Consider the following 23,982-nt stretch of genomic DNA (forward strand, 5'->3'; position numbering starts at 1 on the left):
GCGGCGATCCTGTGTTCGGCCCGAAGCGGGCGAGCAGCGTGGCGCATGCATGGTGGTCCACTAATTCTCTGAAACATTTAAACAGATCCCTAAACATTTCGGCACCACGCTAACGGCCACGCATGCTCAGATGTCGCCACCCTATCCCAGTAAACGGTAATGAAAACATAGTAACGATATCCTATAGCCCTATAAGCGCTGTAGCAATAGCCTCTTGGGTCCAACCACAAGAGTCTGTGTCCACGCACCGCCTTTTTTCTTGCCAAATCGGCCGGTGGTAGAATCATCTGTATTCTCTTTGTCGTTTACTGTCGCCAAACATATAAAGAAGTGTGATACAAAATGGCCACTTCTGTTACGGTTTGTTAGTTGAGCACGTAACGAGGAACCGATGGACATCTTGTTATTGATCTGATTATGTTGCAGGCTTGGCTGTGCTGGCCGTGGCAAACGTGTCATTTGCATTCGGAGATGAGGAGATGATATGACGTTAGGGCTGTTTAACCGACCGTGCAAGCCTTTTTGTTTTCTATTCTTCAAATCGCTTCATTAAGATTTTGCGGGAAACGTTTTGGATGTGGACTCAAGCTCACTAGTTAAGGGCGAATCGATTTTCGCCTGTCTAATTCTCATCGTGGCCTGTCACACAGCACGATTCAGTCAAAAGACCTCGATCATGATTCTCCGATGTATGTCACTCAGGTCCAGTATGTATTACACGCTTGTCTACAAACAGCATGATGAGATTGATGGCCATAGCAGGCATGTTGGACATTCTTGTTCGAGTGCAATCAGTGCAGGCGATTTTAGCGACGTTCTGCGTTCCCGCCTGCTGTTAGTCACTTCAGTGTGTGTGCTTTCGGTCTCTGGTGCAACCTTAAATGCTCTGTCGGATAAGCGAAGATGCGTTTTTCGAACGCGAACGTAATTTCACAACTCTATACTATCTGTATCAGCAGGAAGCTGAATGTATTTGTTTATTTATTTTATTTGCAATATTGCTAGCCCCAAGGTAGGAGCCGTGGCAGGGTGGGAATGACGACAGTGAACATCAAAATATATATAGTAAAAACAATAATAAAATAATGTCCAAAAGAATAAAATACATGCATGAAACCGTAGACACATGAATGGAATTACTCCGTAGCCCTCCACTACGACTCCCCTTTCTCTCTTTCCACTTTCACTCCCACCTTCCTCCCTTCCCTTACGGCGCGGTTCAGGTGTCCACAGAGCAAGTGTGACAGATACTGCGCCTTTCCCTTCCTGTGAACCAACCAACCATGAATGGAATTACAAAACAAAAAAGTGCTGCAAATGACAATGAATAAACTTCACACACTACGTTCAGCGAACGCCTGAAGTTGCTGGATGTCTTCCACCTCAAACCATGCACCGTCGAGGCCGTTCCACTCCACAACCGTACGAGAGAAAAATGAATACTTGAAGATATTATTTTTCGTTTGAAAAGGAAGCAAAGTAAAAGGATTTCTGCGCCTCGTAGCATAACCAGAAGAAAGTGTGACAAATTCATGAGTGTTGCTACTTAATTTGCCTTTTACAACTCTGAACAAGAAACGCAAGCGTGCTATCTTATTTCTCTTTGATAATGCAATCAAACCTGCTCTATCCCTGAGTTCCGTAACCGACATTTTGCCATATTGATTGAAGATAGACCTGACTGCTTTCTTTTGTACTCTTTCCACTTTATTAATAATAGAGAGATTTAGCTTACCGTGATCCGCGATCCACCACCGTGACCCTCTACCGCGCGTGGGCGGGGCGCACAAGCTGAACGGCCCCGACGCGGCAGGTCTATGTGCCGACATCAAGTATGTGGCGCCATCTATCGGCGTCAAGGCGGGTCTGGGCATGTGTAGTGGAACGCGCGGCGGCGGATCACGGTAGCGGATCGCGGATCACGGTAAGCTAAATCTCTCGATTAACTAACGTAAACGGATCCCAAATTATGTTGCCGTATTCAAGAAGAGGTAACACGAGAGATTTATACGCTAGCAGCTTAATATCCTTTGACGAGTTACGGAGACATCGCTTCAAGTAATGTAATTTTGTCATAGATTTATTAACAATGTGTGTAATTTGATGGTCCCAACGCAAATCGTGAGTTATGTGAAGACCTAGGTGCTTATATTCAGGAGCTCGGACAAGTCGGTTACCGTGAGCTGAATAGTCAAAAGTCAGTGGACGCTTCTTATTTGTCACAGTTAAAACAACACTTTTGGCATAATTTACCCACATCTGTCAGGTATCACGCCATTTCAGAAGCCGATTAAGGCCGGTGTTCAACTTAACATAATCTTCATGTAAATTAATAACAGCATACAATAAACAGTCATCAGCATATAACCGGAAATTTGCGCCACAACTATCAGCAATGTCAGTAATAAAAATCGGAAAAAGTAAAGGTCCCAATACTGGTCCTTGGGGTACCCCGGATTCAACTGGCAAAAATTTAGAAGGAAGTTCTCTATGAACAACACATTGGTGTCTAGATGTATAGAGTCGCTGCAAGCTTCTCGCGCGCGAAAGAGCCGTCACGCGCGGCATACATCGATGCCCGCGTAACCGTAGGCAAGAAGAAGTAATTACGTATCAGGGTTCGCGCGAGCGAAAACGCGTCTCTCATTCAGTCTCACTCCAATGCCGCGGCATCCTGGATGCCGTATCCCATTGCGCTCGTCTTCAAGGCTCCAGAGCCCGCTTTGTAGACCCGCGGGTAGCTATTATGTTTTCGGGAGGTATAGGGTTTCGGTGAATATTAACCCTGCCTAATCGCTCTCGGTTTTCGCTCTGGCACGGTTAGCCGTCTCTCTACGAAATCCTGATGACCGGAGAGCCTTGTCCGGCTGGAGGAAGGTTTCTTACTAGTATGCCCGTCCCAACTATGGCTGATAGCTGGTCGACTCTCATCACTCTTCGATCGGTCATTCGTGGCATTTCTGCCGCTTTATCTCTTGCTTACTTGGCTTGGTGCTCTGGCTCAGTCCTGGGATGTTTTCTTTTTTTCAGTGGAGCGCGAACTGATAACCCTACCTAACCCCCGGCGTATACGTCTCTTAATTCGCTCTGCCCCGCTCTGAAGCGGCGACGATTGGCGTTATTTCGCGTTCCCAACGCGCAAACTCTTTTCGTGGAGGGGGGGGGGGGGGGGGGGGGGGGGGGGCTGCGCGAAGAATGAGCCTCGGGGAATGGTTCGGACTTTGATTTTTTGTTTCTCATCGTTCGCCTTGGCGTGATTGTTATAGATCGAGGTCGGCCTGTTTCATCATTGTGTTGCCCTGATTTCAGGTTGTTGAGGAGCGAAAATAGGCATTGTTTGTGAGCGATCAGTTACAATGGGAGCAAAGGTGCGCAGTACTTCATTTTGAGCGACGTGTAATAAGTGAACTTATTATGACTGAGCGTAGATGCGAAGTGGACGTGATGCGAAGAGAGCTTGGCGTTTATATCATAGTGCTGGGCATGGGGAGTGGATGAGCGCCTGACTATGCAGTGGTAATGATAGTAGCGACTTTATTAAAATATTAACGAAATGAAGATAACACCTGGTCGTCGGGCATTGGGGCCGCATGTTCTTCGGACACATAAACATCTGTCAGTGGAAATAACGGTAAGATGGACGGTCAGGTGAGAGTATAAAGAAAAGAAAGTTTAAACAAGAGGACAGAAAAGTAAAGACAAAATTGCTTGATAGTTACTACGGCGCAACACTGTGGCGTGACAGCAAGCCCGAGTATTTCTTTTCTGTTCATTAGGACAAAAAAGAAATGCTGAATTAAGTTGATTTGATTTGATTTTAGTATTTCACACACCGTGGTTTATATTCCGAGTTTGTGTGTTTTCAGAAATGTTGCCCCCCCCCCCCCCCCCCCCTGGTTTTTTCTTTTTGGGTAAATATAGGGCTAATATCTGCTTGAACCTTTATATTTATATGTGCATCTTTATAACACAATTCCGGCGCGAAATAATGAGTTTTCCGTTGAAATTGTCCTTGGTGGCATTTTTTTTTTCAAAAATACTAAACATTGAACGGCCCGTATTTTGCAAACGTTATTATAGGATTGTTTGCAAAGTGACTTCCTCTTAGCATGACGCATCGCAGTTTGACACCAAGGCAGGTGAGGAAATATATTGTCCGCTTCTATAGCTAACCAAGGCGGGAATACATAGCACGTTTATATACGGACTGGCTTTTTTCTGGATTTCACACCAATTTTCTAAGCGATTTTTCCGGCAGTCGTTCTGGCTCTACACAATCTAGCCTCCTTTTTTGCTTCAGTCATTGCTGAGTATTTGTCTTGATCTTAAGCACGTCCTCCAAATTTGAGTCTTGTGCATATGTTATGGGTACCAGGCAGAGCAGTGTGGCATTAAATGAAGTTGTCACTAACTCGGCAACCTCTGAGGCGTCCCTAAGTAACCCCGTGTTATCTATCCTTCCGTCTACAGCGCACAGATCATCATCAAGGATTCGGAGGCTTACCTTATAATGAGCACGTAGTGTTGATCTCTTTAAATGCCTGCAGATTACCAACACCTTAGATATTCAAAGAGTGGGAACTCTTTTAAAGTACGGCCTCATTGAAGCTTCTCTGAAGAGCCTGCGCTGCATTATCCCATCCCTAAATGCCTATTTGCACCGGTTTGGTTTGCTGCTTTCTTCAAGCTGCACATTTTACGGTGAATAGGAATCAATAGTTACATTTCTGGCTGTTTTGCCGCCGCTTTACCACGAGGTTGTTGGAGGACCTTTTGTAGCAGTATGACCTTTGAGCAGCCCTCTCTTACTGCCATCTGGCGTTACCATACCTTGGCATAAACGGCCACAGGTCTGTTTTTCTCGCCATTCAAAATTTCCTACTTGAATATAATCGACTGACCGCATTGCTAAATTTCCCGGTATTATTTGACTACGGGTTACACGGCGTTGTTTTGCCACGTGCGATATGACTTCTTTTTGTTTTTTTTTTTGTTCCACCTTGTTTAGTTTTACGTTCCCCTCTTATTTCCTTTTTGTCCACGTAAATATACATAGCTGAGTAGTTCTCTCGGCCTACTTCCTCCTTACCCCCACCCCAAATTCATAAACCAGTGCTCCTCCTTACCCCCACTATATATACACGATGTGTTGCATGCGGTCGACAACAACATAATAAGTGCAAGTACTTTGTTTGTTTCTTTCCTGCACACATTAATGAATCAGCTCGAAGGCCGCGAGTGAGAGAGGGAGTAAAAAGGCACGAAAGTTACGCCGGCCATTTACAGGGCGTGGCGGGACGTATTGAACTGGCGAGCTGAAATCTTGAAGCACACGCAGTTTCTCGCTTATGGTCGCTACTATGCGGCATCATTGACCTTGAAGATAAAGTGCGCGGATTGAAAAACGCGTGCACACTTGGCTCTTATTCCACATAACAAGTGCTCAGTAGAGGCGCAGGCATTAAAGGAAGTGCAGCGGGGCAAATAGTACATTATTAAGTGGCACAGTCAAACGAGTTGACTGCACGTAGTCGGCAGTGTTTCATATACCTCGCTTTTTAAATTCTTGATCTAGAATATGGCGCAACGACTTTTCTTTTTCTTTCACAATCCCTAAAAACTGCGCTGCACGTGTAATTGGCTCGACGCGGCTCATTGAGGGCACCAACGGAGCAGCGAAATTGAGACGTCTTTCGCAAAGGCGCGGCCGCCCAAAAAGAGCATACATGATCGAGTCGAGAGACCCCATAACGCCATTCCCGCTTCAGCTGAACACGCACACTCGCCAGATAAAACGTCGAAAAACGTCTATAGCGTGAAAAAGTACAGCGGCCGCGACTGCAGCAGCAGCAACGACAGCAGCCCACGTGCGTTTGCGAGCGACGCGCGTCCATCCATAATGTATTCGGACACGAAGTCCCGCGGCGGAGCGCGCGCACTCCCTCATTATTGGAGCGTGCTGCAGAGGCGACGCCTGTGTCGATTCTCACTGCTTCTTTCTGTCCCCGCGTCAGTTTTGTTCGGTTTTCGTCCCATTTTCTTTTCTACGTTCTGTTCTTTCTAGAAAGCGGGCGGTAGATGTATCAGGGCCGCATTTTGCCTCGTTTTCCAAGCTTTTCTTTCCAATCTGGCTTGCTTGCTTTCTTTTCCGGAGTCGGGGAAGGCCCGCGGTGGTTTTTCCTTCGGTGTTTGTTGTTTCCGCTCTCGCAGTGGCCTGTTCGTGTTCCGATCAGCCTCCGTTCGGTCCAACGTATCGATTATCATTAATATCGGCGGCAGCCCGGGTGATGGCGCGCGAGGAGGGGAACTGTGGGAACAGACCTGAGCGGCGGTGCGCGCCCCTTCCTAATGAGCACCGTGGCCGCCGATGTATTAGTGGCGGCACCGTGCATTGCTTCACCTCGGTGCCGCGCGATGTCTGGACCACCTGCGGGGGCCACGGGGGGACCGGCGGCCGCGGTTCCTCGGTTCACGCCGCCGTGAAGGGACGGCCGCTCGTGCACCGTGCGGTTCTTATGCATTGCCGCGCTGCGCGCGATATATGCTCCTGGCGGCAACGTGCGGTGCCTTCCACTCCGGCACGACCCTGAATAGATGAGCCGGTTTGTGGTACGCGGGCACGTTGGATGTCTGAAGCAGGCCGGCCCGTTTATACGCGTGCAGGTGTCCGCTGATTTTTTTCATACGCGGAAGTTAGGGGAATTTCCCCACACCGCTTGGAAGCGAGTGCTGACGCTGAAGAGTGGGTGGTGCAGATCGTGCACCAAAGTGCAGAGTGCACGGTTGGTTTCGTTACTGCATTTAAGGACTGTGAAAAAGCTCGGCTTTTCGTATATTTCGCGTTTCGGGCTCACATCGCATTTTCCGGCTATACTGCCCCCTGGCAAACGTAACAAATCTATACGGTCACCCAGGCGCTGATATTTTTAGACGGAAAAGAACGAACAAGTAAAGCGCATAGAAACTGCTTCTGTTATCTAGTGGCACCTATATGAGTTATAGTACACAGTATGTAACTCTGTGTTTTTTTTTTTATTGCTCACCTGATGTGCGCTCCTGATTTCGTCTCATAAATCTTATGCTCGGTGTTTGCGCCGGTGTGTGAGTGTTCTCGCTCTTTGATCACGCTGTAAATAAGTCCGGCTGCGTCTTACTCATTCGAGCAGTTCAGTCGCTATTGCATTTATAGTCACGTTGATAGCTGTAGACAAGTCCGACTGCATCACACTCATTCGGACATCTTAGTCGCTATTGCATTTATAGTCGCACGTCCATCGCTCTGGGATACTGCAAGTGCTATGCTATGCTACTCGAAGCTTAGTGTCCACAATCGACATCACTTTTGAGGGACGCCGGCGTGGAGGGCTGCGAAAAAGTTCCACCGCCTTTTAGACTGCCCTAACATCGAGCACTACACGGGCCGCTTGCGTTTCGCCTTCTTCGAAACACGGCCAGTGTGGTTGGGAGTGAACCCGTGTGTTCCCGGGATCGGCAGTTGAGCGCACTAAGAACTGAGCTACCAGGGCGGCCAGATTATTGCGTTTCAACTTCGAGCCACTGCCGATCACTGGCCGTCTGCTCAAAGCGTTCAACACAACTCCGAGAACGTGGGCGATTGGTGATGCCTGCCAAATCAACGCCAGCGGGAAAACAGGGATGGAGAGAGGATGCGCCTATCGTGCGGGTGCTTAGGCATGCATGCTGGAAGCATCACTCTACCGCATAGCTCTAGCCTTCCGAGAGACAGCTGATAGGTCAAAATGTCACGGATTTGAAGAAAGCGTGCTGACACAGAACTTTTTACGCTTGAGCGCCGTTAGCTTAGACGTTGGCCGTCGTTATCATGATCGTCGTCGTCATCATCAACATCTCACCACTACATCCACTACCATTATCAATTGTTCTGCAATTAGCCATCCTTTGCCAGGTGCGGACATTTGTCCCTGCAGACTTTCTAATGTAATCCTTCAGCCTGACTCGCTGCTGTCCCTTTCTACGCTTGTCTCCTCTTTGTATCGGTGCACTTTGTGGGATCACCGATTGTGAATTGCTTTCGTATCCCATACCCTACCCAAATCCTTCTCCCCCATTCTTAATTTCAGCTGCGGTACCGTTAACTCCCGCTCGTGCCTTGGTACGCTTTGCTATCAACATGTGCGTCGCCTCATGCACTCGCTCAAGAGTTGCTGTATGCCTGTGGGTTGTGTTTCTTTGGTCTGTACGCCTGTGAATTGTATGTCCATTTTTGGATGTATGCTGTGGTGGGCTGAAGAGTCGGTCATTTCATTGACTTTCGTCAGTATATTTCGCCTGTCGTATGTTAGCCGTCTCCTGTAGCCTTCTAGGGGCGGACGTATGCAGAATATATTCAGTGGCAGATTTGTGCGCCTAATTAAGTCTTTCCCCAGACAAGCAATATCTCATTTATGTGACTGCGTTTCTAAATCGGAGCTGTCCAGATGAAGAGAAAGCGGCGCTCATATTGATTATAGGTAAGCGTAGCATTCGCCAGAACTTGCCCCTTTTTTAAGGCCTTGGTCAGCATTGCTCTTCGGTCAGTTACATGCGAACGGTTGCGCCTGTCAGACGACATTCTTTGAAGCGACTGTTCTTAAATGACAACTCTTGCGTTCTGTCTATTTCAGCGGATTTTGTTGGGGCTTTCAAATTACGTTCTTCTCAGCGTTCTGATATTTCACAGTGCTCAGACATCTTGCTGCAGCGCTAGCGAATATTAAAATTCCATAGCAGGGCCTCAATCAATGGGATTTATGCGTATGTATAGGGGTAATCAAAAGTTCCCAGGCCGCAGGTTCCGTTTCTGGTCGGCATATTCTGGCCTTGAGATTTCATTAAAGCTCTCAGTCATCTCAGAGGGTAGAATAATGATTCTTCTGCCCTGTACATATATTTTGAGATTTGGCGTCGTCGTAGCTGCCCGTTTACACTGCTCAGAAGAAAACCCTCTGGCCTGGGAACATTTGACTACTCCTGTACATTGCGTGCGTGATGTCACAGCTCGTTAGTTGGTATTCGCTCAGCTTCATTAAAAAAAAAAAGAAGAAGAAATAGTGACCCATACTTTGACTTGCCAGCCCCCATGCTAGGCAATCAACACTCGCGATATTTGTGACAGTGTTCGTGACGTCATAGCTTGGTCATGCACAGCTTGCCGTATCGTGACGTCACCTCATAGTTTGGCAGAAAGGAGTTTCGGCTTCCGGTCACTGCTCTTCATTTTAAAATTCTTCTATTTAGTGTATCGGGCTATTTTATGTCTGAAATGGGACTACAACAAATATAATGCGATTGTAAGCCCTAACTCCACGGAGTCGCCCTTGAAGTGTGCGGTTTTGGTTCGTCGTGACGTGTGGAGAATAACGGCGAGTAGCACCCCTGGTCGATGTTATCTGTAAGTATATGGTCTCGCACCCCCGTATGCTTCTGTCGGGAGACACTCCGGGACGCAGGGACGTCGTCCAATCAAGGAAACACCATTTAGTCCTGGACGGTCTTGTAGCGGGCGCAGTGAGTGGCGAGGCGTGACTGGCATATCCGCTGCTCTCGGTCGCTGAGCGACACTCCTGCAGTAGCCACGACCATACGCCTCGGCAGTGTCCATGTTTGGATACTTCGCCACCCCGTGCCGAGCAGTAAAAAGGCCGGCGGGTGGGAGGAAAGGAGGCAGAGTGGAAACAGCCGTGGCAGAGGGGGATTCGAAGACTCCTAGCTACCCGCCCTTCCGGAAACTTCCTGGCGGTTCACTTCCCCTTGCAGCAGTCGGTACCGTTGGGGGAGTTGGGTCGGGCCATGGCAGGACGGGCTGACGTCGGTGACTTGGCTTACCGTGTATCGTCGGGTGCAAGTCGCAGGCTTTGCTTTGAGCAGGGGGAGTAGGAGCGCTGCTGGGCGATGACAGCGAACGTCGGTAGTAGCCACTTGCCAGACACTTCAGCTTTTTCAGGCGAGCCGGTGCTCATGCCGCGCTCTCGTGTTTCCAGGAGAACGCCGACGACGAATAGACGGTGTCAATATAAAATGTTGCACCTGCGTGAAAAACCCATTTCTCAAATGTTCATGGTACTAACCGGATAGTCTGAATATCTTTCCAATCTCCTCCCAGGCCATATATTCCTTCTCCCTGCCTTTGAATTCCGGGTGCCGTTTGTTGAAAAAGTAGGGGTATTCTTTAACTGCATTGAGAATGTGCTCGTTCGAGTACTCCGGGACCTCGCTGATTGGTGAAATGGTTTGCGACTAGTAGTCGCGCGACTAGAAATTCGAGCAGTGCCCGATCGGCCCGCGGCAGTCGCTTTTCGACCGATGCGACCATTTGCGACTGTCACTTTTCGACCAAAACGGTCGCGCGACCGCTGCTAGTCGCAAGTGTGAACGGGCCTTTAGTCATGAGGTTTGTCGACGCCGTGCTGAGCTGTAGTACTGGTGTGGGAGAGCTTGGTACGCGTAGTTCATGTGCCGTCAGTGAGGGTTTGGAGCGTGAGGTGCGAATTCCAAAGCAGCCTTCATTTAATATGGAGTTAACTTGAAGGCGTACGCACGCAAGTAAGAACACATCAGAAGAAGGAAGCAAAGGGAAAGTGAGGGAGGGAGAACAACCGGACAATTACGGGTTGGGTACCCTACACCGAGGGGTGGGGGGGGGGGGGGGGTGGAGAGGATGAAGGGAGCGAGATTTTTAAACTCCTGCCCGTGTTGTCCTTTTGTCTGTAACTACACACAGTGATCACAGACAGTCGTGTGGTGCTGCAGCGTGCTTGTTTGAAATAGTTGAGCAGCGCTCTTCTAAATGAGAATTGATGTTGTAAACCCAGTAGACTGTTCATGGCTAGTCATGTGCGCTTAAAAATATGTTGTGTATGTTAGAAGCACATGAGTAATTGAGTATTTACCCATCGAGCATCATATTCGGTTAGCTGTTGCCCCGTGGTTGCAACAAGACTGCCAAAAACGCTGGTACGTTTAAAGGCGGAATTACAAAATCGAGTTAACAACATATATGAGGCTTGCTTTAAAATTGCTACCTTCTGATATCGTTCAGTCTTAATATTGTGTCTTACATTGCGCTGGAATAGAACTTAGTGAAATTTGTGTGCAGCCCACCGACTGATTCTGTGCAGAACAAGACTCATTTCGTGGTATGCTGGTTCTCCGGCAAGGAATGCGGTATACGCAGGCGCGCCCGCGCCGGCCGCCCGTGCTGGTGCATCGAGGTTCGGGGTTCTGGCAATTAGGAAATGATCCGTGAACTTTTCTTTTACGGCTGCCCCTTCTCTCCCCGCACGGCTCCGAAGCAGACTGTTTTCGCCACTCGCTCCGTCTTCCTTTTTCGCCTGACTTGAGGCAGCGCGGAAACGAATGGCGCGGCAACGGGGAAGAAATTGAGTGTGTCTTCTGGGCCGGATGAGGCTTTCGCCACCGCGTACGGCGGCGGACGCGGAAGAAGGGGACTGCGCTGGCCTTCGGCCTTCGCTGAACGCGGGTTGTTCATTCTCATGCGCCGGTGAGGGGTGATGCTGGGGGATGTCTTAGAGCTGAGGACCGGCCACGGAGACTCCCTCAAGTTTGATGAGAAAGAGGGAGAGTGTTGAGATGCTTCTCACGGTCGGTGTGAAGGACTGATGTGGTGGTGTAACTCGAGTTCTTAGTTCGAAAGAAGGTGCCCAGGAACGAACGCGGTTCGCTTGCCATAGGCACGGGGCGGAAGGAAGCTGATTATCTCGCGGTGTCGAACTATGCCAAAATAAAGGTTTGGGGACAGTGAAATGAATGGATGTATGCGCAGAAAACCGCTGTGTAAGATGCAGAGAGAGAAGAAAAGAAAGAAACCACGAACCACACAACTTCAAAGGCTTATTTCTGAAGTTCGTCCACAACCCCAAAAGACTTCTGTCGAAAACCTTTTTTAAACGTCATCTATAACCGTTACGAGCGCAGGGAAGAGTTGCTTGGAGGGCTAATCTTCGCCTTATCCGGCACTGTTTCTTTGAGTTTGTACTTAACGGATCGGTTTTTCTACGCGGGATTAGCCAGCTACTGTCCAGTGCATGCTATAGTAATGTCCAGTCCTCGGTCTTCGTCAAGTGACCTCTTCCCTCGTTTATGTGCCCTAGATTAATCTCGTCCTTCCCACCAAGGAAAAAGCACTTACATGATGATTTACTTAGCACCTGACGCCCTACGCGTTGCATATAAAGTGGTTGTGCTCGACTGCAAATCCCGAGGACGCGGGTTCGATCCCGGCTGCGGCGACCGCATTCCGATGGAGGACAAACGCAAGGCGCCAGCGCACTGTGCGACGTAAGTGCGTGTTAAGTAGCCACTGGTGTTCAACATTACCAGATCCCTGCTTCGCGGAGTCCCTTCTTTTGAGCCGATTCTTTTGGGAGTGTTAAATTACCCTAAAATGAACGTAGCACTTAAAGTAATCATTCCAACGCTATGAATATTGAAGCTCTTTTTAACCAACGTTATCTTCAAGATGGCTATTATGTCAGAGTGGGTGGGCACCGTATATGCAGTGGATAGTAGTAGGCTTAGAGAATATAGCGCATGTCGCCGAAGTGTCCTGAGGCAACAAGCGTCGCTGTGAAAGCGGCCGCTTTTGTACACATCCCTGGGAAGCTAAGTCATCATTTCGCGGAGAAAAGGGAACCTCAAGCATCCCCGGCATTTCCTTCTTACAGGCACAAGCTCGTCTTAGGGTCGCTTTTCTCCAAACGGACCATCGCGTGCTTCCACGCTAATCGTGCAGGCCTGGCGTCACGAACTTGCGAGACCCGCTATAATATAGGCCGACCGTGTGCCCAGAACCATGAGCACGCACTATTGGCAGCATGCAAGCCTCTGAATCAGCACTGATCGCACTGTATTGGGCAAGCTTGGTTGTACGCTCTCAGGCTTACCGCGCTCTGACGTCAGCACACGCTACCCACGCACCAACGAAACGACCGATGACACACGTGACGCGTTTGAATCAAAGCAGATTACTCGACCTCTCAGGTGAGCGTTATTCGGGCGAAATACTCCTTTCACGTGTACTGTATGTATATTGATGCCTTTGCCCTATGCCTATCGACTCAGTCCACGCGCAAAGCACTCGATGCACGCCATCTTCTCTGGCGCTAATCGGGGACTAAATGAAAACCGCATGCTCCGATTACACTGTGATCGCCAAGATTACTCGGGCTAGCGGCTGCTTCCCTCCCGCCTCCTTCTCCTATGTGCTCAGCCAGGCGGGTCGAAGCCAGTCGTGACTGCAGGGAAGCCAGTCCTGCGTGCCCCTTTTCTTCCCCATTGCTGCAAAGACTGCTTCCCCTCAGCACTTCAGAATTCAGGCGACAGCATTGCCCGGTCCCGAAGAAGATTACACCGGCCTCCATGGCTCGGCGCTTGGCACGTGCTCCACCGCCGGCGGCTTCTAACAAAGTCCGCGGCGGCACGAAGGGGTTCTTCTGTAGAGGCGGAAAGGGGAAAGCGCCCTCCATATTTCAAAGCGTAATTCGGGATCTGTGTCTCTCGGAGCGCGTCTGACTGTGCCGCTGTTCCCTTCCTCCTCCCCATCTTCTTCATCCGGGGCTCGCCCGTTGTGGGGACGGCACGGAAGGTTTGAAGTCGGCCGTCAGCACAGCGCTCGTCTCGGCGTTGTCGCGACGAACAAACCCTTTCTAAGCTAATGGCCGCCGCTGCTCGCTGGTGGCTGTGTATAGTGCAGAGTGGTGGTAGAAAGGGTCGAAAGAAGAGTCGTTGGGTGAGGGGCTTCGCGAAAGATGGCTCCTGTCACGAGATTGGGATTGCGTGTGCTCTCTTAATTATCCACCTCTTTTGAACGGGGGATGGTCTCGCCACCATAGCGCCCGCGTGCCGAGGGGAGCGGTGCTACGCTAGCAGGGGTGGCTGCTGGCGGTTAGGTCGGCACTCGTGTATGGGCAAGCGTGCCACGGTGGTGGCAGTCAGCGCCTTGTTCTCGCCTAATGGAGGCCGCCGAGATCTCTGTTCATTTTTTTTCTCTCTAACCTTGCTCTACTGCTCGCAGAGTGCCGTCAGCCACCATCGTCACATGTAGTGCGTCGTGCCGACGCGAATCTCCAAAACTCTTGCCCCGCCAAAAGCCGACCCCGAGAGGCGCTGGCGCAGAAGACCCAGTGTACGGTTAGTTGACTCCGTGGTGGCTGTACCCCCCCCCCCCCCCTTCCCCCTCCCCGGACGGCAGGAAACCGGGGGAGGCCGTTTGTAATCATTACGTTGCGCGAGCGTCACAGCCCGCCAACGCGTGGCGCGTGTGCGTGAGGGTGCGTTAGGCTGGAAGTCTCTGCCGGATGTCCGCCGGTGACGCCACGCGCGGAGTTGCAACTGCTGCGGTGCATTACGGGGCGGGGTTGGCTGCAGTCTGCCGTCCCTGTGCTGGTTTATAGCCGGAGCGCCCCTAGCGGCGCCTCTGCGCGTATCGTGTGTTTGTGTGCGTCGGTGCGTACACCTACACAGCGTGTTAAGTTGCGTACTCGCAACGTGTGCGCGCTTATGATGCGCCTTCCCTGCTCCGCTTTGTTTCATCAGGTCGGCAAAATTTCTCGAGCATTACCGAGCGGCCGCCTTTCCTTTTGGCGGCTCGATTAAAACGGGACCCGCGGGAGATGACCCCCAACTTGCGAGGTGCGGAGCAACTGCCGCAACTTGCTTTTTCCCCGTGTTACTCTGACAGCTCCTAACGTGCTGCGTTATAGTGGAATGGCCAGAGCTTGCACTTAGGTCACGAAAAGACGTGATTCGAAATGAGGCGGCGTTGAACACAAAGGGAAGGGGATGCGAGTTCCAGATGAGCGGGAGCAGAAAACAAGGATAGAAATGGAATGGTGGGGTTTTTCAAGACAGAAGCAGAGAAATCCGCTACACTTTTTCTGTAACTTCGTATGTCCTACGTGAGGCTGCAGTGAACGTGCATTATAGAAGTAATTGCGATTTATGTGAAGCCTGCTAGCTAGTCCCGACTGCCCACACCCTCTCCCTCATTTGACCGAGGGACTCCTTCGCGAAAACTGCCTAGCTGCGGCCTATAGATAAAAGATACCGACCTCCATTTCGGGTATAACCGAGTTCTGAAGATGAAATTTGCCATAATTTATTGGTTTCTTCTCTCTAACCCAAAAAGTCCGACACTTTGCTATATAGCGCAACTTTGGCTGCTCTGGGTGACGGCGGACATTTTGAGCTTGTGTGAAGCATGACCTTTCTCAAGCTTGTTGCTCGAAATGGTATCGACGCTGTCTCTCTGATCCCAAATCGATTATGCCTTTGAGTACTGCTGCTCACCCTTCTAATGACTATTTCCACTGGTCACTCCGGAGCAAGTTTTCTTGCTCCGGGATGACGATTCCGAATTCCACTGGGTGACCAAAATAGGTTGCGCATAGTCTGCTGGTCGTTTGAAGACTCTGGGCGCTCTACTTCAATCCGCCGACCAGAGTCGGATGTCACGGCTAGTCGGTGATGTGGTCACTTCTAGAGGTCACGGGATTTATTTTTCGACTGTTTTTAGTGGTTTCAGAGATATCGCCAGAGGACACTGGTCATCACAGTTTTTGTTTCTTTTTTCGCACGCATATATTGAAGTGCGTCATTGAAAAACGTCTACAGCCTTAAAATAACGCGAAAGCAAGTTGCAGGGTGTCGCACTAGCGCCTATTTATCAATCGCGACAAATTTTGTCTCTAGGATGCGACTTCGGCTTTCCGGGCTCAGGATTACTTCCGCCGTGCGCTCCTCACGTTCCGCTGATCGACTAAGGCTGACTGGCACTGTAGGGGTTTATATAGGCCGCTCTGTTCCGACTCGGCTGCCCAGCTTTAATCGCCCAGTGCGGATCACCATAAGATTAATCCGAATCGTGTACATGGTCATCTTATTCGCTTTAAGAAGAATGGAGCGCTAAACGTCGGTGCACCGACACACACACACACACACACACACACACACACACACACACACACACACACACACACACACACACACACACACACACACACACACACACACACACACACACACACACACACACACACACACACACACACACACACACACACACACACACACACACACACACACACACACACACACACACACACACACACACACACACACACACACACACACACACACACACACACACACACACACACACACACACACACACACAATGGCTATTGTAAGTCTACACATTATTAGCTGTGCAATTAACGGGTGAAAAATGGCCAGAATGATCCGCCGCCCACGAGGACAGTGAAGGATTCAGTACCCAGAGTCGCTGTGTCCGCCCCGGTGTCCAATGAATGCAAGTTTTACCCTGGCCTGCTGCGTTAGTGTTCAGTCAAATGTTGCGTCATCATTTCCAGCGTATTCTGAATACCCTAATATGTCTTGTTTCTGATGTAATGAACGGTATCTTTTTTTTTCCAAGCCACACATGTTTGCTTCTAGCGTCACGATAGTGCGTTATTGTTTTTACTTTAAAAATGGTGGCAGCTGCACTGATCCAGCATCAGCTCGAAGCCATTGATTAATGAGCCATTGCTTTCTGCCTGAGCGTATAAATGGCTTTATGGACCTAATAATACTGCGCAGAAAACAATGAATAAAGGAAAAACTAAACACGAGACAGACATGATGAAAACAACGCAGACATCTTGAGTGCTGCGCCCAAAATCGAATGACTTCTCAGTGCATGCTGTTGGACGGGGCAGCAGCATCGACATCGGGTCGTGGCTGCGGCAGCGCGCGGATTGAGGCGGGCGTGGAAGAGGGGAGACCGGATGCGTGGACGATGCCGCCTCAAATGACAACGTTCGAAGCGGAACAAATCGGAATGGCCCTGCGCCGAGATGAGCGGGATCCCCTCGGGAAGGAGAGACGGAGGCGCTGTCCCACGCTGCGTCCGGGACGACCGCAGCGGTGTGCGTGCGCGACAGCGCCTCCGTCTCTCCCTCTATTCTAGTATGAACTCGCCTTGTTTATATCGTTCTCTTCTTCTTTCTTTTGGACAGCGACTGCGAGGTGGAATAGAAGAATAAAAGAAGTGTATCATCATGTCTACGCGCTCTCAGGCGCCAGCTCTCGGTTCTTTCTTATTCGCGGTCAGATTATACACCTTCTCCTCTTTTTGGCCCTCGAAAGCAACGTCGTATCTATGGGCGAAGTGTACGTCCACTCCGCGTGACAAAAGGCGGGAGAGGAGGAAAGTATGTTGTGTCAGCGAGTTCCCTTTTCTTTCACCGCCACCTCATGCGAAGTATGTTGATGTGCCGTGGTTTTGCGTTACGTTTCTATATACATTCATCTATGCTCCTGCTCCTCCTCCTGTGGACTCTCTTCTCAATTCGTTTTCCAGCGCGCCGGATTTGCGTGTTTGTTAGTGCTTTGTGTGTTCGTCGTGTTTGTGGCGCGATGGGAGAGACTGTGGGCAACAATGTTCGCTGCCCACCTTGAAGCGGGCGACGCCCTGTCCGGCTCGTTCAGACACTTTTGCTATGCTTGGCTTTCTGCGGTCGGAGGGTCGATTTGTATACGTGGCTATTTTTTAGATTCATTCCTTTTTCATTCATTGAATTCACCGGATATAAATATCTCTTACGTTCAACTTTCAAATGGGGCTGCGGTGTATAGAGATATTTCGCACGACTTTGGGTTAGGTGCACTCTATAGGGCCATTGACGTCTCCTTTCGTTCCAGTGCGAAACACAAAGTCGAAGCGTCACGTGTCTTCGCTATTGTAGTACGGGTCATCGCTCTCGTAAAGGGTTCGCTTAAGCATTCGAATAGTGCGCTGATTTCAAGCGACACTGAAGCAATCGCGGAAAGTTGTACCTTTCTCTTTTCTCCGGAACATCACTTGTGTCGGTTGCTGCTATAGTTGTGTGGGGCTGGCGCCTGCTCTAGCTTGTGCCTCATCCGTGTACGTACGCTTTATTACAAGTGACCTCCAGCTCACCTTAATTCACCGTGGAAGCGCTTTACAGAAAGCAGTCGCGTTTCTATACCTCTATGGTCTCACACTGAACGATGCTTTACAAGCGCACGTCGTTTGTCGTCGAATAAAATCAGCAAGAAATAAATAACCAAATAAAACAGTTACTAGAGCGACTGGCTCTCTCACAGAGCCGATCGCCCGTAAGAGATTACCCGTCGCAAGTGCCGCTGGCCGGTTATGGAACCTGCATCACCTGTCTGGAATACGCGCCAGTTTGCAGCGTGGCGTTCTTTGGAGAGCTGCAGAAAATTAACTTTGGTGATGTAGCGAAGAATACAAGTCCAGTAATTGGTTCACAACGTTGCTATATAAAGATGAGTATTACATCAGGACAAACGAGAGGGCTGTAGGCGAGGAGGTTTCGTGTTGTTTCTTCTAGAGACTTCGGTATGACATGACTAGACAGAATTCAAATACTTTTTCATGTCGTCCGATACCTTTCGCGTCTTTGAGTTTGCGTTGGCCGCCCATGCAGCCGTCTCCGGTGACGTCTTTCTCGCGGCATTGCTTCGTCGGCGATGTGAGGAAATCGTGATTTGGTAGCTTTTATCGGAATATCTGTACGGCATTCAAGCACCTTGCATTTTCTTTTTGTAGTTATACAAGATATATTGTCGCCGTGCACAAGGAATTGACCTTGTCGTTTACGGATCATCGTGAGAACCCCCACAGAGTAAATATGCTACTCATCCCGAGCTGACACCGTATAACCTGAGTTGTGCGCAACATGCGAGATTCGAGTCCATGATATTGTGGGACAGCACTTGCACAAACGTCTGTTCTTTTTCAGAACCAGCTGGCACACAGCGCGCGACGCTCCGAGCAGCAGTCAGCGATGATGATGATGGATCTATACAGATGAAAGAGGTGAAAGTTCACGCGCTGCGCTCACACAAATCCCCCCGACAAGAGAGCGGCACCTTAATCGCTTATTACAAGGATGAGGGACGACGGGCATAAGGCTTCATGCGCGAGACGTGGACGATCTCTTCGGAGCGACGACGTCGATCTGCGACGGTGTGCGAGGGAATAACGCGATAGTTCAGCGGAGACGTTTGTTGGAGTACTGTATAAGGGCCAATGTAACGATGGAGGAACTTCTCACGCAGGCCAGGAATACGGATTGGTGTCCACAGGAGAACTTCATCACCGGGGTAAAAGGAGGGAGTTCGATGGCGTTGATCATACAGAGCCTTGCGTTCTTGTTGAGCATCTTCAGTGTTCGAACGGGCAAGTTGGCGACACTGGGCCATACGAGTGGCAAACTCTTCGCCCAGAGATTCAGACCTAGAGGGAGCAGAGAAGAAAGTAGTGTCGAATACTGTCGATGGTTGACGGCCATAAACTAAAAAGAAAGGGCTATAACCAGTAGTGCGCTGAACAGGGGAATTGTAGGCGTAGGTGACGAAAGGCAAAACATTGTCCCAGTTCCGGTGATCAGGAGCAATATACATGGATATAGCCCTTTCTTTTTCAGTGCTGTCTCACAATATATTTATTTGTCTGCTTGCTTCTCTTGCGTCTGATTGACCTTATTTTGTAACTGGATTATAACATTTTTCTTTATCACCTAGCCCGAGCTGATGGCAATGGCCAAACATTTTTTATTGGCCACATTTGCTTAATGTCTGTGGTGAAGCACAGAAAATTAAAACACAAGTAGGTGTTGTGAGTGTACCACTTGGCAGCTATATACGCTCGCTGCCTTCATTAGTCCTAGCCAATCACGAATATTCATGAAAAGATGGTCTAAATGAACGCCGTGGAAAATGAAATGATTTTGCAAAATGCTTAGAGAGAGAAATAGAAAGACAACCGTGTCCATATCTTTAAAACGTATATTAATTTGTTGGGCTCTCGTGAGAGAATATTTAGTTTCGTCATGGACTTTGATTGAATTTAGGTAAATGCGCAGTGGCCTAGTTTCACTTACTCTTACACAGAAATGCACGTGGATTGATCGCACTTGCGTGGTAAAAGAAAATCCTGTGACAGCGCTGTCGGTAACTCATCTTGAGGATTTTCTTGCTAATAAAAGTGACGTTTTTTATACCTAACCTCGTTCTTATCGCACAAAACAATAAGTGTAAGCTATAGTACGAAGTCCTGTTCCTAGCGTCTCTACAATGAGCCTAATTAACCTCACCCGATAATCCTGCTAGGAAGGCGTTGTCTCATATTCTCATCGAACTATCCAGAGGGACTTGGCAGTGCAGTGCGTCACTGGGAGACCTTGAGATCTTGCTCGAGCCTTCCAGGACGTGGACAGGACGTCCCCTCTCCTGCGCTCCCTTCTCACTCAAGATCAGCGACCGCGCGCTCCGACGCATCCGCCGAAACGCCGTCACGGCGAGTTTGGGCTTCATGCCCGCATCCTCACTCCGTGAGGACACGCTTGTCCGCAGGCTGGGCATGCAGCTGCATTGTGGCCGCGTCGTCCTAGTCATGGCCGATTGAAGACCACCGCTTTCTTTTGCAAACGGCGAGGTCCGGTCGGTAAGAAGGGTGCCCTGGGGAAAGAGGAAGTATCCGCGCAAACTTGTGGTCAAGTCTGCTGCACTTCACTTTCATTGGTCTTGTGTACGAATGATTTCTTTGTCGAACAGCGCTGTACAAGCAGAGAATGCCCACAGCACTGTAACGTGAACTACCAGTTCATTATTACCATCAGTCATATATCATGCCATGCTGGAAAATTGAGCAAGTTGGTTAAGATCCATGTCGATGATTGTTTCTTTTTTCTCCCTTCATAACTTTATTCTCTTTTATTTGGTATTTGAGTTGAAGCCGGTGAGGCGTGTGTGTTTACTTTCCCTCCATGTGTCTCGTTTTGTACTCAGTTGTGTAATCTACGCGCGTATCAGCGAGAGCTTTGCTTAGAACTACTTGCAAAAAAAAAAAAAAAAAAAAAGTTTTCTCAAGGAATGACCGTTTTCCTTGTCTGTAAGTTTGCACACATGAAGAAGAAAACGAATGGTACCCGAGTAGTCTATTAATTTCCATGTGAAGGCGTCATTATTACCAATGCAGCGTTGTCACTGCGGCCCATTTTTCAATTCTGAAGAACCTGGATACTGCTTTCTTCCAAGGGCGTCAATACCAAGAACTCGCACAACTTAGCGGACACGATCAATAGGCAAGACATCCAGCAACGAAATGAACAAAAAATACGAAAGCGAGACTCCGGCGAGCGACAGTGCATAAAGTCAGTGAGACATCAAGCACTTAGTACCTAGCATGGCTCTTTGAGCGCTCATTTTCGCGAACGAAAGAGCGACGGAAGATCACGAGTGAAAACAGAGCACATTGCCGCTGCCCAGATGGAGGTCAGGAATCTTGTTCACGGCTAGCCCACACCGGGCGGCGCGCTGTTCCCTCCCGTGCCTGTTTCAACGCTGATGCCCAGTATCGAGAGCGGCGGTCTGGGTGGCGCTCTCTCACCCCGCACCGCCAAGCCACGTTGCCGCCGCCACTTTGTGATGTGGCCCTGCCTTGCGCGCTCACACGAAGCGCATCAGCGCTCTCCAACGCATGCAGGAGCGCGCGCCGGAGCCGTCGTGTAGGCACAAGAATCACCGCTGTGGAGGGGCCCCCAAGAGCGGTCTCCGAAGTGGACCCAATGAAGACGGACCCTAAAGACCACCCAGAACATATCATTAAAGGATCGGCGTCTATGTAGACATCATGCCGGCGGCCCGACGGAGTCCGCAAGGCGGACGGGCGCTCAATTTGCTGCTTTGCTGCTGCCTGCTTCCCTCCCCACCTCACGCTGAGCGTCTTCCCCCCCGCTGCCTTGTTTTGCTGTCGTGTTCCTCCCCCTCTTTCCCCCTCACCGTCTCGTCGATTAGACCTGCCGCTTGCATATGCGAGCCGGCGGCCGTAAGGGCCGCCTTTATAACTTCATTTTGCCATTTTGCCCCCACCGATCGTCGTCGCCGCCGCATCCTCGGTAGGGGAAGGTGCTCTCTGCGAAAACGTATTTTCTCCCCGGAGCTCTTCGCTTCTCTCGCGACGTCTTCTTCACGCTGTTGGCGGTGTTGTCGCCGCTGCTGTGATGCTGACGAGAAGCTTGGAGAGGAGGAGTTTAACGGAAAGGGATTAGAAGGAGGAAGAGGAGGTCTATGTCTCATCCGATGCCTTCCGCGGCTTTCCACTGGCCTTACAAAACCCGTAGAACTTCATCATTGTTAGCTTTCTTTTGCGCAGTGCTTCCCTTGTCACGCCGGAAGGGGCGACCAGAAAAAGTATTTTTCGCCTTTCTGCATCCTTCGAGCAAACCGCTCTTCACCAACGTCTTCGATGTTGGCGAAGAGGCCGTTTATTCTTTTTCAGAACGAAAGAATCGAGCGTGAAAATCCGAAAGAGGCGCCCATGAACACGCTCATGAAGAATAGCCTCTCCTTTCGAGCGCGCTGCTGGCCGTCTTATTCGAAGCCAAGCCAAGCCAAGCCGGCCTTCAAGTTCGGAGCACGGTGGTTCGGAGAGAGCGATCAAGGTCGCCATGGAGAGTGGAGTTCGCGGTCAGCGACTGGGCGTTGCCGGTGTGTCGACGGCCGCCGACACTGCTAGTTCACCACCGTGTGGTGTGCTGGACCTCCTATCATTGAACATTCGCTCGCGTGACACCCAAACCCCGCGTTTTGGAGCCCAGTCTACATTCCCGAAAGGTTTAGGTTAACCTAAGGTTCACACCAAAGCTTAGTCATTTCTCCGAGTGGCGGCGCTACTATTGAAAAAGGAGCTCGGTGCAGCCATATGACAATTACGGCTCCAATTTTAAGGGACCATTTTCGAACTGCACTGATTTGACGCTGTCAGTAAAATGGGATTATTTGGCCTTTCCTGACCTTCTTGGCCCCGTTTACACGAACCCGACGGGGTCAAATCGGGTCAGCGTCCGGCTAAGCAACGTCACACTGACTCGCCCCGCGTATAGTGTCTACATGAACTTGATTCTAGCGCGACATACGGGTCAAGTCATTCAACTTGGAACTTGCACTCCGGAACACCCTGAAACAACATACTCTTCTCGACCCGACTTCGTAAACACGAACCCAAAACATTATATATATATATATATATATATATATATATATATATATATATATATATATATATATAATATTGCCACCTAGCGTTGCCAGGTGGCGCATGGCTGAGTGAAGGAGGACGAAGTTGGAAGGACGCTTGCGCGTTTGCGTCTGTGCTGCTCGATCGCTTCCGTTGTGTCTGGGCTAACCCCTTGCTATTCTTGGTATCCTCAATCACCGTGTAGGTGACAATATACACACTCTCTGCTTGATTCGACTTTATTGTCGGGTTCATATGAAAGGCTTTTGACGTTTGTTCAGAAGTAAAAAGGTTCGTTGATTGCAGAGAAAACAGCACTTGAAAAGCTTTTCCTCCAGTAAGTCGCGGATCCTGGAATCCGCGTTTCTCGCTTCTAATGTAATAGTTATTGTGTGCCTGCTATTGTGGCTCTTTTCATGCATAATATCAGCGAAATTAAAAACAAACGATTTCGCCGAGACGTCGACAACGGGTTATTGTCCTAAGATGGCAAGTCGCACAAGCTGTCTGGTAGCTGCTTACGTGGGTTGTTACGGAGCAAGTGTGTTGTAAATATCTATTTTATGAAAACCTTCCTTGTAATGTTCCTTGTGCGTGCATGATTGATATTAAAGCACCGAACAGCACGCATGCATGCCTCCGTTGGCCTGAACGTACCATGTATTTATCGCATTTTATTTCGCACCGTAGTCTGTAGCAAAATCCAGCGTTCCTGTAGAGACTGCCATAAAACACTAGTGGTGGCAGTTTCTATTCATTCCCCCTCCCCCCCTTCCTTCTTTCTTCCCTAAGAAGGGTATGAAAATGATAATATTTAAGTAGGTAAACGTGTTAGCACCGCACTCATCTCTACTAAATACACGGCGGTTGAA

The sequence above is a fragment of the Amblyomma maculatum genome, chromosome 8, assembly GCF_055883805.1.
Source record: "Amblyomma maculatum isolate TAMU_Amacu chromosome 8, ASM5588380v1, whole genome shotgun sequence".
NCBI lineage: Eukaryota > Metazoa > Arthropoda > Arachnida > Ixodida > Ixodidae > Amblyomma > Amblyomma maculatum.